The following is a 14127-nucleotide window of genomic DNA, read 5'->3' on the forward strand; positions in this document are numbered from 1 at the left end:
TATGCACATACAGGATCCTCACAGGTGGGCCAAATTATTTCAAAATAGACATCCACTGTGCTGTATATTCAGCCTAATTCTGTCCCTGTTTATCACAACGTTGCTGTGTTTCAGTGGGAGACTACCACCTGCTCCATGGCTGCCATTCTAGTGGAAATTTTTCTTGGACAGCTATTCGTATAGCTTTAATAGCCTCAGAAGTGGACTCCTGGGAAGCAGTCATGTGACAATACCAATAGCTTTCCTCCCAAGTTAGCTTTGCTGCTGAGCTTCTCACTGCTTTCTCCCACAGGGTGTGGTGTATATGCTTTTAAAAGATCCCGTACGGGATGCCTGGGTGGCTCAGTGGGTTAAAGCCTCTGCCTTCGGCTCAGATCATGATCTCAGGGTCCTGGGATCGAGCCCCGCATCAAGCCCTACATTGGGCTTTCTGCTCAGTGGGGAGCCTGCTTCCCTTCCTCCCTCTCTGCCTGCTTGTGATTTCTGTCTGTCAAATAAACAAATAAAATCTTAAAAAAAAAATCCCGTACAAGAGTAACATTGGGTGGCATCCTTAAATATAAAATATATTTTATATTTATATAAATATAAAATAAATTAAATATTGTAATGGTTGTAAACAGGTAGCTGTCAATTTGAATGGAGAAATTGCCATGCAGAGAGTGATTAGATTTCTACAAGGTATCAAATATGTTTTTCAGAAGAACTGCTTTTGCTGTAACAACCCAAAGCTAGGATTGTTTACTTCAGGTAGTTAGCCCGTTAATTCTAAGAACCTGCTCTCTCTGAGTGTAATGCAAATCTTGATGTTGGTATGGTGAGGATGGGTTAGGAAAGAATTCCCAAGCTGGTTGTAGCCCCCGACATTTTAGGCAGGCCTTGTCCCGGTTAATTTTATGTTGTATGCATTCCCTTCTTTGTATATACTGATTAGCAACCAGAGAGGAAACCCATGGTAAAGTAAACCTGGCCACCTGGTTAGTGCAATATTTTTCTGCCTCAATAAGTGGGGCTTATACTGGAGAGAGCAGAGCAAGAGAAAGAGAGAGGGCATTGTAATTAATAGGAAAAGAGATAAAAAATTGTGACAGCATAAATTTTTGGCAGGGTTTACATATGTCATTATACCAAGGGTTAGTTAAGATCTATAATTTTATCTTTGTAAACCTACAGTTTGTTGGTATTGGCTCTGGATGACAGCATTTTTAATCTAACTCTAACAATAACAAGCATCCTGGTTGCAATACTGGATGCATATTATCTCTGGGCAGTCCTTAAATGAGACTTGATAAGTAGTGGTCCATTGCTCTATTTGTTTGATGGCACTAATTATTAACAGTGGGTCTTACCGATCTGAAGTAACAGTAGGCCTCCAGGTTTTAGAAAGCATCTATGAGTCATAAGCAGTAAGAGTCCAGCTTAGCCAGAAGAGGTATTCCTAGTAACAGTAGGTAGAGAGAGGAGAAGGAATGCTAACCTTAGTGTTGATGTCCGTGGTCATGATAGTATGATTGACTAACCTGAATAGCCAACAGCATGGTTCCTATTGCCCCCAGTCTCACCTGTGTGGTGTCTCTCACTATGGTGTGTCTGTGGCATGTTGTTTCCAGATAGACCTTGTCTATAGAAGTGTGTAGATTACCAGGGCTTGGGTGAATGACATACATCAACACTGGTAAGGGTAGAAACTTCTCAGGTAAGGAAGGGGCACAGTAATAGCGTAGGGCTTAAAGTCAGAGGTCAACTATGGCCAGCGGTAAGGGACTGATTGTTCTCTGGGTATTATTAAAATGGTGTTACCTAGCCTGAGAGAGTTTTAGCTCCCCGTCATGGGTTCCACAGTACCTTCAGTGGAGCAAAGGATGCAGGTGGCAGATGAGGACACCTCTCTCTCCAGAGAGTGATGGGTGGTCTGCTTGGCTTCTTCTGGATTATGACTGATCACAGGCTAAAGATGGTTCCAGATTCATTGGTCCATGTCAAGTCCTCGTTAGGATCAAGGAAATGGCTAAGTTTTGATTTTTATCTGAGGGAGAAAGGAAAGGAAAGGTCAAAGTCCCAGATGAATGTTCCTTATCTATGGATGGCAATGCCAGGGCTCCCTTCTCTGTGAGAGCTTGTAATTGGGTTGTGTCTGGTGTGGGTATACACCATTAGATAGAAATGTCTCTGTTGGTGATCTCACCACTTGCTGTGATTTTAAATATGGTATAGTTATGTCAAAGGAGCATGAATTTAATATAATTAGGACTATGAGCAGTATCTTTGAACACTTCAGTTTCTAAAGTTCTCTCAGCCCTTGATTCAAGTCTTTCTGTGATAACCTGATGCTACAGGATGAAAGGGTATGAAAAACCCCAAAATTGTGATTTTGTTAAGCCCATTGTTGTACTTGCTTGGCAGCGAAACAGGACTAGAAGCCTGATTGACCTGTGGCAGTCCCAAAGGCTATAAAATCTGTTTTGTTCACCCCTCAGTAACATTAGCAGAGGCTGGTGCCTTGCATGGGTAAACCAACAGAAGTCCTAAAAGTTTTGGCAAATTAACCTCAGTAGAAAGGTATGTGGCATTTTTATTTTAATGGAGCTGTGACACTCTAGTAGGGTTGGGTTTAGCTCAATCCAGTAGATACTATTTCCATGTTAATAAAGAGGCCTCTGTTGCTGATCCAAATTTCCTGGGAGCTGTTTCTATTACCCAGGGCTGTGATAAGAAAACAACTATTTTGAGTTGCCATCTGGGCATTTTATAGTATAACAACAGTGGTCACACCCAGAGTTTAGGGTTCCCACCAAAAGTTCCCACTTTGCTTTTTCCAAGGTACCTTTTAAAATAACCACTTAGAGTTGAGCCCACAAAAAGTACCCTCTGTGCCAACCACCTTACAAGGAACTTGCTATCCTGCTCTGTACCTTCTGCTTAATCTTGACCTGGGATGGAGGACCACCCTTCCCCTGGTTAGCTGTGCTCCCTACCCCACCCTTGCCTCCTTTCTGGGAACTGTAAATAATAAATCTAGGACTTGTCTTCCTTCTTCCTTCATGCGAGTATATTGAAACTGCACCTTCAATCAAAATGACCTTTAGGTTTTCATTTCCCTGAAGTGGAAGCTCAGACACTGAAGGAGGTACTTGACAACCCCATGTGGGTGACTCGTGCCTCCTTGTGGTACAGCAGTTCAAAATCTGCAGTTCAAAATCTAACTTATTGCACCAGCTCCAGGTCCCCCAACACAAGGGCATACATAATAGGAATCTCAGTCCATAAGGTAGTTGGCACTCTGCTCCAGTAAAGGCTTCAGTTTCGATAAAGACCCAGTACCCTTCCAGTAGTTGCTACTCTAGTGACAAACATCTTTGGCCTGAGTCTGAGAGTCACCTATACCAAAAGTCCCTGGGTCAGGCATTTGTCTGTCCATTTGGTCCAGAGGTTCCCAGAAGTGAACTTTAGAGAAGCTAAACCTTCTGATTGTAAGTTCTGTTCCCAGAGCACTAGTAGGATAGCTGAAGTGATAGCCTCGTTTAATTTACCTAGTGCCTGCTCTTAATCAGGTCCCCCCTGACGAGAGAAAGACTTATGAATGCCTTGGGAGATGGGGGCCAGCAAATATTTGGCACCAGAATCCAAACATTCTTACCAAACATTCTTATAAAACGTTGGCCTCTTTCACAAATGTAGGAAGTTGGAGCCCTATGAGCTCCTCTTTTGGTGTATTGGGACTAGTTTACTCCTCTGAGTTTCAAATGTAGCCCAGAAATTTAACAGACTTGGAGGGGAAGCTTGTACCTTATAGGAGGCAATTGCTCTTCCCTTCTCAGTGAGAGGTCCACTCATGGTTGGGAGAGCCTATGAGAAAGGCTCGGCCAGGTCTAGTGAAGAGGGTGTCACTGATAGAATGCCAAAACTGAGTTCTGGGGGTTGGGGTGTGCATGGCAGACATCTAGGTCCTGTCTGAAAATTCTGTATGCTATCACAGGGCTATTGATGTACCACATAGACAACGGGGAAAAGATATACTGTTGATCTTCAAGGTGAAAGCAAACCATGGGTTACTCTCCTATGAAAATTTTAATGAATAGGACCTGTTAGCCCAATCTATGATTCTGGAACACCTACAAATTATTTGGAATGTCATTCATTAAGATGATGCATTAGAGCTACTATAATACAGGGAACAGTCTTATGGTACTCATTATATAGATAGCCTCCCCTCATTAGTAGTGGCTTTAAGTGCAGGCCACATGGGGGAATTAAGTCAGATATGACAAGACATAACCCTTCAGTGCTTTGCCTTAGCCAGTACTGTGGCATATTAACCTCATGCATGGGGAGGGGAAGGTTGAATGTTTCTCATTGACCAGTGCCCACAAGTAGCATGTAACCCTTAGATTTGTCTCATGAGGTGGTCTCCTCACTGAACAAGTCCATTCCAATCATGGGAAAAGAGATAGTCTTGGGGGGAACAACCAGGTAAGAAGCATTTTTTTAGCAAAACTGGGCCAATTTTAATAGTTGAGCAGATAGCTAACACTTCAATTAATCCTCTCAAGCCAGTCATCTCCTGGTGAGTTCCCTTTAAAGTCTGAGTGCTTCCTGGGATTAGATTTTAGGTACCTGTGTCCGTCAGAGCCAGCCAGTGCTGTTAGTGTTTTGGAGTCCAAACTATAGTTAGAGTGGTAAAAAGGTGACTGTCTCCTGGAAGGGACCTGCTCTCACACCACGAGACCCTGATGTGCCACTAGCAGAGATAAGGGTAGGCAGGGAAGGCAGGACTATCTCTGAAGGAGAAGCCTGCCCAGATTATAATCTAATGCTCATAAATATCAAAATTTTTCCATGGACTTATCAGAGATCATCTACTTTGGGACTCTCCTTGTCCCTTAGTGTCCAATACAACTTCTCTTGTTCATCTTAGAGTACACACTTAAAAGGGAGTTGGCTATATAAGTGGTTTACTTGGCGCTGGAAGGGGGAAGTCTCGCTGTTGATACTAATTTTGATGTAGGCCAAGTAGGGTATTGTTTGTAGAATTAATAGGCAACACTTGATTCTGAATTTGTCTTTTATAATTTTCTGTTAAATCCAGGGCAGTTATGTCCTCTTGAATTGTCTTAGAACTAACCACCACAGCCCATAAAGAGAAGCTATACTTTTCAGGAGCTCCCCCTGTGCCTGAGAAACAACTGGGTAGACTCAGGGTTCAATTCAGCTTCCTCATACTTGCCCTATCACCAGACTACAGGCCATCTATTGCCTGATAAGCTCATTTTAACATCCTCAGCTGACAGAGGCTAACATTTTCCTTTGGAGGTTTGCCCAGGGTCATTACGAGGCCTAACATGGGGGAGGGGCAGCACTCCAAGAAATACAAATCCATAGGGGATTTAGTCCTCACAACCACCCTGGGCAATCTCTCAAGAGAAAATATATATTAGAGTCCAAAGCCTCCTCTGGGGTCATTCCCCCATTCTGCACTAATTGTGAGGGATCTTTGAGTAGAGACACCATTCTTCCATTCCATGACTTATGGCAGTCAGTTATTTAATTTCTGCCCCTACTAGGTGGAGTTGACTTCCCACCAGATAAGTCCTATATAGCCTGACATCCCTTTTGTCATTTGTCTTGAGCTAGGTCCTTAGAGAGCCTGGGTCTCAGGATAAATGAGAGGATATACTCCCTCCTCCAATTTAGAACTAACCTCACCTTTTTGGCCCTCGCCTTTTGTCTTTCCTGTTTTTATGACTTTCATCTTAGTGGCAAAGCATAGGATAAATAATCCTCATCACTACCACGATACTATTGTGTTGTCTGTTTTTATAGAGGGCACCAAGTCCTCTTTCCCAGGTCCTCCCATCTGTCTTGACCTCCCATGGAATTAAAAAGTAAGGCTTCTCTCCAGGTGGTGGTCTGGGGAAAAGCTACCATGAGTACAGCCCAACACATGTCTCATGGTTTTGAACACTTGTTTAGTAGGACAGCCACCTCCTTTGGAGCCCTGGGAGGAGCTGCAACATAAACTTCCTGGCATTCAGTCATTTTAAGTGATGCTTTTGCTGGCTCAGCCCAGGGATTAGGTCTCCATATCTTTCAGGTGAGTGACTAGAATGATACCATCGGCAACAGATCTGATTGAGACGGCAGCAGAGGCAGGCTTACTGTTTACAAAGGTGTCTGAAGAGACCAGCCTCAACCTAACATCTTGGGCTTATTGATTCTTTTACCTGCCAAAATTGTCCCCAGGGACAAGGATGTCTTCTCATCTCAGAGTACTCCCAAATCACCAGCCTAGCTGCAGGGAGCTCCTCTTGCTAAAGCCTGTAATGGGTCAGAGGTAGCCCATTCAGTCCAGAGACTTGCCCTCCTCTCCTTTTTCTCTTCAGGCCCAGGGGTCTTACAATGTCCAGTGCCTGCCTACTGAGGGGCCCAGGTGGGCAGTTCCTTAGGGAACTTAGAGCCTCCAACCCCAAAAGTCAGTTGCAGTGACAGAGGTTGGCTCAAATTCTGGTGCTATTGCTCGGTCAGGCAAACAAACAAACAAAGCCCAGAAAACAAAACCACACACACAAGGAGAGACCACAGGAAAATATAAGAATAATACAGCAAAGAAAAAGGTCATACCAAACTGACACGGAGGCATTCCAAAGTTTGAGTCTCAACCATATAAGGCAGTCCAGGATCATTTTACCAACTAATTGTCCCACTGACTCAGTGGACATGAACCCTGTATTGATTTCCTAATTATTACCCAAATCCACCCCTATCCTTACCACCACTAGTAGCAACTGCTATAAGGGTTTAGAGGTTGATCACAGAAAAAGATATGGCCAAATGTTGGCAGTAGCTTTCGATGACTTTGTCTTGGAGGAAGCTTTCACAGATGTGCATGCAGGGGAATTCTCTCATACCAGGAGACCTTCCAGAGGCTGCCAGGTGGGAGCCACTTTTAAAAAAGGAGAGGAAAGCAAGGGAACTCCCAGAAAAGAATAGGATCAGAGTAGGAACTTATGTGTCTTGGCAAGGACATTCAGCAATACAACGAGGAGTCTCAGGTTCAGAGACAGCTGAAGGGCAGCCCTCCCTTGATGTCTTTTATAGCTACAGGGCTTATTTTATCTATGGCCAGCAGAGGTTGGATGCAGTTTTGCATGGTATGCAAAGCAGGCAAGCTCTAAATGGTTAAACATCTACTTATTTGGGATCTATTTAAAACACTTAATGTGTAAAAATTTGAGTTGGTGCTGGCCAGCTTTTGAGTTCATGGGTTCTAAGCTACTGGAAAAAAATAATAGATATAGGGCCAATAAACAGAGGCCACCTTTGGCTCCTTTATATGACAATGTCCACATTGGAGAGTGAATGTGTAAGCCTGTTCAAATAGGAATGTGTTAATAGTATACTTGTGTGATTGGGTAAATATGCATGTACATTGTATGAGTGAATAGGTGACCATGTGAATGGATACTAGTGTATTTGTGTCTATGAGTGAATTTGTAAGTATGTATGTTTGTATGGTATTTTTTAAATATTAGTATATTTGAATCAATGAATTTGTGAGCATCTTTGTGTATATATGTGAGTACATTTGTGAGCCTCTGGTGAATGTGAGCATGCTTGTGTGTCAGTAAATGTGTGGGCACATTTGTATTTGTGAGTGTGTCCATGTGCATGTGTGAGTGTGTATGTATGCAAACATATGTGAATGCAACTGTGAGTGAATTTGTGACTACGTTCAATTGAGTGAAAATTTGAGCAAGTTTTGGTGAGTGACTGTGTGAACATGTTTGTATAAGTGAATATGACTGTGCACACATATAAGCATATGTGTGTGGGACTAAATGTGGGAACCTAATCAAGTATGAGTTTAAGTGTTTAAATGAGTGGGACTGTTCATATGTATAAGTGATTTTGTAAGCATGTGCATGAATGTTAGCATATTGATGTGTGTAAGTAAATGCATAAGTGTTTATGTGAACATGTTAATGTTTGAGTATATTTCTGTGAGTTAATGTGCAAGAAGGGCTTAAGAGTGTATGTTAGCCTATCTATGTGTGTGAGTAAATGTGTGAGCTTTGTGGTATGTGAATAGTCATTTGTGAGAATAGATGTGTATGATACTATTTTATGTTAATGTGTGAGGAAATGTGTGAGTACATAACTGTGAGCTTATATGAGTGTGTCTGTGATTGCGTGAGCAAGTTCTGTTTGAGTGAATGCATGTGTAAGCATGCCTGTGTGAATAAATGTATCACTGTGTTCATTTGTCTGAGCTTGTTAATGTGTGAATGTATTTTTGTGAGGAATACATGAGAATATTCATGTGAGTATATCTGTATGAGTAAATGTGTAAGCTCTGTGATGAGTGTGAGAAAATGTGTATTCGAGTGAATGTGAACATGTTAATATGCATGTGCAAATGAAATTGAGTGTATGCTTGTGGGCATGATTATCTGTATGTGAATTTGTAAGCATGTCTATATGTGAGCAAATGAACATTTTTGTAAGTGAGTGAACATGTGAGCATGACTGTATGTCTATGCAATACATCTGTGAACATGTTTGTGTAAGTCAGTGAATATGTTTCAATGTTAGGGAATTTTCAAGTGTATTTGTTATGAATATATTTATGAATCTGAGTGAATTGTGACCATAGTTATACATGTGAGTGTGAGAGTATGTGCAAATGATTATAAGTAAGGGTGTCTGTGTGAGGAATTTGTGACCATGTTTTTGTCTGTGTGGTTGAACATCTGCACATGGGAGTGTGTGAACATCTTAAAGATGAATATGCTCATGCATATCAGTGAATGTGAGTGACACAGGATACATGAGACATACTGGGTAACTGAACATATAAACATGTTAATTTGAGTATATATATGTGTTTGAATGAATATATGTGTCAGTGTCTATAAAAAGGAGTAAATCTGTTAGTATGTTCATGTAAGCAAAGGTAGAATTGTGTGGATATGTGTGAGCACATCTGTGTATGAGTGAGCCTGTTCACATGTGTTAATGTGAATTTGTGTTTCTGTGTCTTCATGCATAAGAGTAAATTTGTGAAAGACTGTATGTCAGCATGCTTATCTGCAAGTATATACGTATCCATGTTCATTCATGTGAGCTAGTTAATGTGTACATATATTTCTGTGAGTGTATGAGTGTGCACATGTGAAAATATCTGTGTAAATGTTGATCATGTCCATGTACATGAAGGTGTTAATGAGAGTACGTGAGTATGTGAGCAGGTTCATTGTGTGTATGTGTGAATATGTTCATGTTTGTGTGCAAGTGATTGCATGTACATTTGAGTGTGCTCATGTGTTGAATGTGTCAGCATATGTGTGTATTCATAAGTGAGTATGAGTGAACGTGGGCTCTGTATCTGTTTTTATGTATTTGTGTTTGAATGAATATGAAAAGATATCTATGTCTGAGAAAATGCATGAGGATGTAGCTATTTATTGAAATGCAAGTTTGAATGAATACAAGAGCCTATGCATGTGAGTTAGTGAATATGCAAACATGTTTGTAGGGAGCATGTTAATGTGTGTATGTGAGTGAATGTGAGCATGTTTGTGTGTGACTGACTTGATGTGTGTTCATTTGTGTGGAAGTAAGACTGTGTGTTCATGTGTAAGTGTGAGTGAATGTGAGTGAGTGTATGTAGGTTTTTGTATGATTGTGTGAGTATGATCTTGTATGTATGTGAATGTGTGCTCATGTTCATATGTGTGAGTGAATGTTGGGGACAAGTGAATATGTTAATGCATTGCATGTGTGTTTATGAGCATGTCAACTATGTGAACATGTAAACTTATTCATGCATGTGTGAGTGCATGTGAGTATGTCCACATGTGTGAATGAGGTGAATATTGGAAGTAAGTGTGGGCAATTGAGTCCATGAATGAGTAAATGTATGTTCATGTGTGTATGTGTGAATGTGAGTGAAAATGGCAGTGTGCTGTTGTGAGATACTGTGTGACCATGTTTGTGGATCTAGAAATATTAACGTTTACATTTATATGAGTGAATATCTGGGAACGCACATGTGTGTGTGCATGAACATATGTGAATGAAAGTGTGAACATATTTGTGTTTTGAGCATGCCAACGTGCAAGTGTGAAAGTTTGTGTTTGTGTATTAATGAATTCCTGTGTTCATTCATGTCTATGCTTGAACTGGTGAGCATATGCATGAATGTGAGCATGTTTATGTGTGAATTAATACATGAGCAAGTTGGAATGTGTGAGTACATTAACATAGGAGTATTTTTCCTGTGTGCAATTGAATGCATAAGCCAGTTCATGAATGTGAGCATGACAGTGTACAATTTTAAGTGAAGTTGTATGTGTTAGTGTCTATATGTGAGAGTTAATTTTTGACCAAATTCATGTGAATGAATGTATAAATATCCTGTGATCATGTTAATGTCTTAGCGCATGCATGAATGTCCGATCATTTTGTGTGTGAATGTGAACATTTTCCTTTGTAAATTCATGAGGTTTTTGTATGATGATGTTATAATGTGAAGATGATCACTAAGCAAATGTGAACATGGATACATGTGTGAGCAATCATAACTATACCTATGATTGTATTAAAATGTGTTAATGTGCATGCTGGTTTAGGTTCATGTATGTGAGTAAAGATATGACTGGATGCACATGTGAATATATAAATGTGTTCATGTTAATGACTGTAGGAATAAGTTTATTCCTATGTGTTTGTACATGTACAGGTCAGTGAAAATATTAATGTTTTTAATACATGTGTGAGAGTATCCTGTGATGGTAATGAGTATAACTGTGTGTGAGTGAGTGTGGGAATATGCTCATAATGCATGAGTATGTCTTTGGGGGAGGGATTATGAGTCTGTTTGTGTGACGTTGTCCACATGCAAGTGTGAATGAATACATAATTTTATGTGTTTGTATTTCAATGATGTATCAGCATGTTCATGTATGTGAGTGAATGTCTGATCATGAGTGTGTGTGATGTTTGTGTGCAAGTGACTGTGTGCTATGTCATTGTGTCTGTGTCATCCTGTTGACAGAGTTAACATGCCTGTACATGTAAGTATGTGTGTGAATATGTGAACTTGTTCATAAGCAATACTTGTGAGTATAAATGTGTATTTATACTCACGTTTGTTTCAGTGAATAAACAAGTCTGTCCATGTGTGGAAGCATGTTCATATTGAGTGAATGCGAGTGTATGAGTCTCTATGTAAATGTACTAGCATGTCCATGTGTGAGAAATGTGTGAGCCTGTTAATGTGAAAATGTCAGAGCATGTACAAGTGTGCCTGAATGAACATAGAAGCATGTGAGTGTGTTTGTGTGAGTGAATGAGAATGCCTGTGTGTTATTTTAATGTGCAAAGATAACTGGATGTGTAAGCCTATGTTTTGAGTATGTTTCTTCCTCCTGGGGCCTTTTTTCAGGCCCCTATTTCCACTGGCAGGATTCAAATATGATCACGGATTTAAAAGCTTATTGTGAACTGTAAGGTGCTGTGCATGAATAAATTTTTATTCTCTATTGGCTCAAAGCTGCCTATAAATAGCTCTATAGCAAAGCCACATTATCCTTTATGCATTACATCACACTGCTGCTATGGAAATATGCATGACCACTGTGATTCAGCCTGCTGGCTTCACTGCAGGCTGATGGCCCAGAAGCTGAGCAGCAAAGAGAGAAACATGTTACTCCAAGCTCAGTGCTTCCAAAAGCAAAGTGCTATTAGAAATAATTTTCTGGATGACAATGGAGAAGTAAATGGGCCTTTGAGTTAAGGTGCTGCCCAAATGCCAGCATTTAAGGCTATTATGAATAAGCCCCAGCAAAGTGCTATGTAGTGACAGGGATTTCTATAGATGCAGATTTCTATTATAGCCTTTCAGGCCCCCCACATGCCTTGGGAGGATGGAAGTGGTATTATGCCATTAATGAACTTGAACAGGACCAGGCAGCCAGGGCCCCCCACTAATCTCAGGGTCATACATTTCTTCTAGACTATTCAGTGCCACGCAGGCAATTCTATCAATGATTCCACGCATCCCTACTGGTGGAATCTTGGGGACCCTAAAGGACCAGCACAGAGCCTGTCCAAGGGCTCCCAGATAAAAGAGCAAGAGGGAGCTGAAAGGCAGTCTGCTTTCCCTTCACCAAGCCGTGAGCCCTGGCACAGATCTGCCTCAAAAGGCCACATTACATGCTAACAGTGATCAGTTTGAAAACTTAGCTAAAGGATCCTCACATCTCTAAAAGGATAACTGAAAAGAGAAGTGTTATGGACTATATATTTGTGTGCACTCCAAAATTCCTATGTTGAAGGCCTAAGCCCCAATAGGATGGTCTTTAGAGGTGGGGCCTGTAGGAGATCATTAGGCCTAAATGAGGCCATGAGGGTGGGCTCCCCATGATGGGCTTAGTACACTTAGAAGAAGAGAAAGAAACCTGAGAATACTCTCTCTCCACCACATGAGCACATAGCAAGAAGGCAGCCATCTACAAGACAGAAATCAAATTAGCCAGCACCTTAACCTTGGACGTCTCAAATTCTAACAGTATAAGAAAAAGAAATAAATGTATTGTCCTTGCCACTGAGTCTACAGTATTTCTCATAGTAGCCAAAACTAAGACAAAAGCCTCCAGATATAGTGCCTAAAACCCATCTTTGGAGTGATGGCCTCAGCCCCATATCCCTTTACTGTCCTCCCTGATGAGTTCAAGAAGGCAAGAAAAGTGGAAGGAATAACTACTTCCCTCCCCATTCAGAACTTCACTGTTACAACTTCTCTCCCTCCTTAGTATTTATCATAGTTCCAGTGCTCCAAGAGCAGATGAAAAAAGAAGTGATGAAATTGGCTCGCTCATTCCTTCATTTCACAATATGGCATTGCCTATGTCATGCCAGGTGCTGGGCTGAATGAAACCCCCAGGGAGCTGCTTTTCCCAACACTGTGGCTCCTGGTCTCTTGCTCAGAGGGAAGCAGCTATGTTACCTTTCCCTGGCTCCTGCTCTTCCTCTTCTTCTCACTGCCCCCTCCTTCTAAAGGAAGTAATAAATCTTCCCATTTAAAACTAAACAGGTCACAGTCACTACGACCTCTGCTTGTGAGGTTGTGGGGGAAGAAAAATTAATTCCTGAAACTCAACTCCAACTCAGTCACAAAAAGAGATTTGACTTTAAGTGTTTTGGGAGGTCTCATAGGGAGATCTAGGGGTCCTTAAATGCTGATGCCCTTGGCCTAATTTCCTTGAAGCCTGGCTTGAAAAGAGGAATAGGTGTGGGGGAGGTGACTCTCATGAGGTAAGTGCCACTGCCTGGATCCTGCTTGCCACTGATGACCTCACAGATATGGGGACAGGCTTGGGCTCAACCTGCTTTTGAAGCAGGTGATGGTTTGAATGGATTTTAAGGGCTACTGATACACCAACTACTAATTATTTCTGGGTGTTTCCCTTCTTATACTCACTATTCTTCTTTACCCTCATCCTTCTTCCTTTCTGTCCTGGCTTCCCTGCTCATCTCTGTCCAGTGTCAGTTCTCACTTTCCTGCTGTATCTTTCCTCCTTGGATTATGTGCAATTGAAAATGTAATCTAGCATGTTCACTCCTTGATAGTGGGAGTCTCACTCTCTTCCAGATTCAAATTGTAAATCTCTGCCCAGGCCTCTTTTCTCCCAGTGAAACATTCCCCTCAACAACTTTAACCTCACCTCACTGGTACTTACAGGCCATTGGCTGGTGCTCACCTTCCTTCTCCTGCTTCCTTGGGCTAAGCTCTCTCCCTAGAGCACACGAGGGTTGTTGACCAGTTTGGGGAGGCTATTTCCTTAAGCGGGAAACCTTGTGCCATGGTGTTATTGCTTTGTTCTCTGCTTCTTCCATCCCTGCTGCCCACTCCATTCAGATTGCAGCTGCCCCATCTACTGGCCTCCCTACTCCCTACATACACAAACAACAGCCCTAGGCCTAGACCCTGCAGTGCCTGATTCTGTCTAAAGAAGGTCCTGCATTGTTCTTGCATTTCCCCCTTTATTTACCGTTTGACTAAATCAGTCCAAGGACCCACCTTTTCTCCCATGTCCCAGGTCTGCATGCCAAGAAAGCTTAATGTAA

The 14127-nt window shown here is 41.6% G+C and overlaps 1 long non-coding RNA gene across 1 annotated transcript in view; it reads right to left on the reverse strand.

Moving 5' to 3' along the window:
* The window catches only part of LOC116854863, a 53021-nt gene that overhangs the window by 15559 nt on the left and 23335 nt on the right, over positions 1 to 14127 (reverse strand). The window contains exon 4 of the long non-coding RNA XR_004380231.1: positions 1846 to 2026. This is a non-coding gene — a long non-coding RNA (uncharacterized LOC116854863). The remainder of the gene's footprint in view (positions 1 to 1845; positions 2027 to 14127) is intronic.

The sequence above is a fragment of the Lontra canadensis genome, unplaced genomic scaffold (genome assembly GCF_010015895.1).
Source record: "Lontra canadensis isolate GAN:19392208 unplaced genomic scaffold, GSC_riverotter_1.0 scaffold96, whole genome shotgun sequence".
Taxonomy (NCBI): domain Eukaryota; kingdom Metazoa; phylum Chordata; class Mammalia; order Carnivora; family Mustelidae; genus Lontra; species Lontra canadensis.